Raw genomic sequence first — 5,000 nt, 5'->3', positions numbered from 1 at the left:
TGAGTCTCCCTGTTTTTTGTTCCATTCTCAAGTCCCTGAACTTATGAAGTCTTGTTTCGGTAGTGGACCAATTCGTTAACATACCGCCAAGCCATTTTTTATTAACATAATGACACCGGGCCCTTATTGCAGCCCACTCTACTGAATCAGCTGCTTTATTTTTGGTACCAACAATTAAGAATTGTTTTCCCCTACTTGCTGCGTCAAAAACTAAATCACAAGCTTCTGATAAAAAACGAGCAGTTCTAGTAAGATTTGTAATATGAATACCCTTACGCTTTGCAGAAATATAAGGCGCCATTTTAGGATTCCATTTCCTAGTACCATGACCAAAATGAACTCCTGCCTCCATCATCTCTTCCAAATTTATGTTCCAATATCTTCTTGTCATTTCTCTCCACACCCCCCCCTTTTTTTTTATTCTTTTTCAAAAAAAAAAAAGAGACGAGGAACCCTGAACTGAAATAAATAATTGTTCCGATGGAACCTTCTCTTCTACCGTAGATTGGACGTAGATACACGACCCAAACCATTATTCTTTTCTATTCATTATTCTTTTTATTACCAAAGCAAATAACCATACCAAATGCAGATAGCGAAAGAGATGAATCCGTTGTTAGGAATCATTAAATCCTATAAACGATTGTTCGGGTATATCGTGGAAATTTTTTGAAAGACAAGAATCAAATAATTTTTTGTGGTGGAACAAAATATCTCTCATCTCCCCCTCGAATAGATTCTTTTTTTTGTTTCCAAAGGAATGTTGTTATGTTGTTTTGAAGGGTGCACTAATCCCTTGAATCCGGTACCAACGGGTATCACCCCCCCAAAACAACGTTCTCTTTCAGGCCTTTCAACCAATCGATACGACCCCGGAGAGCCGCTTTTGCTAAAACTCGAGCAGTTTCTTGAAAACTCGCTTCAGATATGAAACTTTGAGTATTGAGAGATGCTCTTGTTATTCCCAATAAGACGACTCGGTAACAGATCGCTTCTTCCAAAGCGCGCCCCATTCGTTCTGCTCGCAACAATCCAATAAGTTCTCCGGGTGAAAAAACATTAGACATTCCATCTTCTGAAACCAACACTTTTGATGTTATTTGACGTACAATAATTTCTAGATGCCTATTATGAATCTGCACCCCCTGGGAGCGATAAACCTGTTGGATTTTATTAACCAAAGAGATTCGGCTTTGCGCTATAGTTAGCTCAGCACCAATCAAGAATCCCCAAGGAATTCCAAGAATTCTTGTTATACATTTGTTCCAACCCTCAATCCTCTTTTCTAGATTCATGGATATTGAATCAACCGAACGCACTTCTAACACCTGTTCTACTTTTGGAAGACCTTGTGTTATATCACCAGATCTCGATTTTTCATATATAAATGTAACTAATGTATCTCCTTCGTAAAGGGTTTCCCCATAATGGCCATGAACAGTTGCTCCGGGGGTGGCCAAATAAGGCTTAGCTGATCGTATCACTATCGAATCAACTTGAACAAGTATAACTTGACCCGATTTGAGGGGCGGTCCATTTTTGGCTATACATACATTTTCACAAATAAACTGTCCAAGACTAATTATTTTAGATGTCTCTTCACAATAATTGTGATGGAGAAAATACCAATTCAAATTGAATGGATTTAAAATAATGTTACGACACGGATCGGGATTAAAAATTTTTCCATTTTCATCCATTAAATAATATTTAAATTTAATCACTTGAAAAGTCTGTTTTAAATTGTCAAGTTGCAAATAGTTAGTTACTAAGATCTGATTATGAGTTATTAAATGGTAAGATGAATAAAAATTCTCAATTGGAAGGGATGTTCCTAAAGGGCCCAATGAATTCCTAATTGGAATTAGGGGATCTTTTTAATTGATTTTTTTATCACACTGTGATATTTTACATCCTTGAATGGCCCCATTCGAGAACAATTGGCTGCTGACAAAATTATCAACGACTGACATTCCTTATTTCTATTTAACAACGTATGAATAGTTCCTTGAGGTTGGTTAATAGATTGTTGAATTTTTGCCTTGGAATAGGAATAAATGGAAGAAAAGGGGTTGATATTGGTACAATCTGATCCATTATCAGAGAGCAATCCTGACCCCGACGGATCATTCCTTTTTCCGATATACGAAATAGGGGATTTCACTAAGTTGATTCTTAGGAAATGTCGAATCAAACCATTTGTCCTTATTTCAACAAAAGAAGCACGGGCTTCTTCGCAAGAAGAACTTTTTTTGTCTTGGTTCCAATTTAATACTAAACAAGTCCGAACTAATTGAATACTTGTGTCAGAAATTCCTCGAATCGGTTTGCCATTTCCATAAAGGATATAATTGACAATTCGAAGTTGCACATTATCCCTTTCCTGCAATGGATCCGGTGGAAAAAGGGTTGCTAAATTTATACCGTCCGTTATTTCATATGTGACGACAGGTCGAACTAAAACAAAAAACTTTTTCTTGCTAGGTGTAATCCGTTGGACATAGATCCAATTTTTCACTTTTTTGGATTCCTTGGAATTTCTTTTTCCTGTTCCTGGTGGTATCAAAACGCCGGTATGTCGGGATATCTTATCTGTCTCTCCAGGAAAATGGATATCTCCAGAAAAGATTTTAAGTTCAATTCGTTTTTTTTTCTCTCCACCCGGACCAACCCACCGACTCGGCTTCTTAGATTTAAGGTGATTTGTGTATCTACCCCAACGATACTATTGTTCCGTACCATTATGGAAGAAGATCCGGGCAAGATATGCACCTCTTCAGGAATGAAAAAAAATCGATCTACTTTCATTTGGTATTTTGGCCTAAATTCCTTGACTCCTCGATACTCAAGCAAATCCTCTTTTTTGATGACTGAATGCGTTTCTACAGTCCCATATTTAATAATGCCCGAACTCTTTCTTCTGTATCGAGGATCATCGAAATAAGCAAGAATACTATTTCGACGGAAAATACCATTTACGGGGATTTCAATCGAGATACCTGAACAGGGCATTAGTTCATTCTCGAGTTCTTGAATCGAGTGTAGTGGAATGATGAATTTATTTCTTCGCCTTTTTGACAATAAATCAGAATTCTCGTGGAGAATAGGCGAATATACGAGATTATACTGACCAGCACATATAATTCGATTAAGGTCTGAATAATCAGGAATCCTATCTTCTTTTTTACCAGAAAAATCCGAACTAAATAATTTCTGCCTCGCCTGATCGTTGGTTACTGAGAGGTTAGAAGTATATCTTCGCTTGCCAGAAAGAAAATGCGCATTCATTTGATCCTGATCCTTGTGGATCGAAAGGTAGACTAGACTGGACCTGCACGGCCTTCCTAATAATATCCATAAATGGCTTGTTTTTGGTAATAGATGAACATTACCGTATGTAAATTCGGGTGCATGATAGACATCGGTACTCCAGTGCATTTCTCCGTCTGAATCAGAATAAATATGTTTTCGAACCTTCTCTTTAAAATTCAAAGTGGATATTCCTGCGCGAATCTCAGCAATTACTTGTTCTGATTCTACATATTGATCGTTTTGAACTAAAAGCAAACTTTTGGGTGGAATATTCACATTATGTAGAATATCTTCACTCTCAATAGTTACATACAAGTCTATAGAACATAGAAAGGCGGGATGCCCATGACGTGTACGTGTCGGATGAACCAAATCCTCATTGAATTTGATTTTTCCATTAGATGGGGCTCGCACATGTTCTGCAGTACCCCCCGTGAATACTCCTCCGGTATGAAAAGTTCTTAATGTTAATTGAGTACCCGGTTCTCCAATCGATTGACCTGCAATAATACCTACAGCTTCCCCCAATTCAACCAGGTCGCCATGAGTAGGACTCCGGCCATAACATAATCGACAAATCCAAGATGTACTCCTACAAGTAAAGGGAGTTCGAATAGAGATTGGTTGTGCCCGAAAGGTTATGAATCGATTTACAAGTCCAATGCCAATGTCTTGATTTCTAGTGGCAATACATCGCGGACCCATGTATATATCATCTGCTAATACACGACCAATTAATGTTTGGATAAAAATCCTTTCCGGCATCATCCCATTCCGAGGACTCACAGAAATACCCCGGGCGGTGCCACAATCCGTTCGACGTACAACAATGTGTTGAACTACTTCAACAAGTCTGCGAGTGAGATATCCAGCGTCTGATGTTCGTACAGCAGTATCCACAACTCCTTTACGGGCTCCGTAGCAAGAAATGATGTATTCTGTTAAAGAGAGTCCTTCGCGTAAATTGCTTTGAATAGGTAAATCAATCATTTGTCCTTGAGGATCTGACATTAATCCTCTCATACCTACTAATTGATGTACCTGAGATGCATTTCCTCTAGCTCCCGAGAAAGACATTATATGAACTGGATTAAAAGGGTCAGTCATCCTAAAATTAGGATTCATTTCTTGTCGCAAATATTCACTTGTAGCATACCATATTTCAATGGATTGACGTAATTTTTCTACCGCGTGTACATTCCCATAATGATGGTGTTTTTCCAAAATCAAACTTTGTTGTTCAGCATCTTGAACTAGCCATCCCTTAGAAGGTATTGTTAAAAGATCATCAATTCCTAATGAAATGGATGTAGCAGTAGCTTGTTGGAACCCCAGAGTTTTTACTTGATCCAGGATATGTGATGTATATGCCATTCCGAAGTGATCTATTAATCTACTAATAAGTCGTTTCATGGCAGTTCCGTTTATCGCTTTATTGTGAAAGACCAGATTGGCCCGTTCTACCATTTAATATTTGGAAAATATTTTTTGGCGATTCGAATTTTTTAATATTATTTGTTTTATTAGGACTTTTATTAGGACTAATGTCTATTTCTGGAGTTACTTTCTTTTTCTCTTTTGTAATTCTTTCTATTTGATTTTTGATTGTACTTGTTCTATCAGTCAAATCCTTCATTTTGCTTTCTATCAGTGAAGAATTTGGCCAATTTCCAGATTCAATTTGACTA

This window comes from Nicotiana tabacum, unplaced genomic scaffold (genome assembly GCF_000715075.1).
Source record: "Nicotiana tabacum cultivar K326 unplaced genomic scaffold, ASM71507v2 Un00450, whole genome shotgun sequence".
Lineage (NCBI taxonomy): Eukaryota > Viridiplantae > Streptophyta > Magnoliopsida > Solanales > Solanaceae > Nicotiana > Nicotiana tabacum.
The sequence above is the reverse complement of the archived record's forward strand: the minus strand, read 5'-3'. Positions refer to the sequence as shown.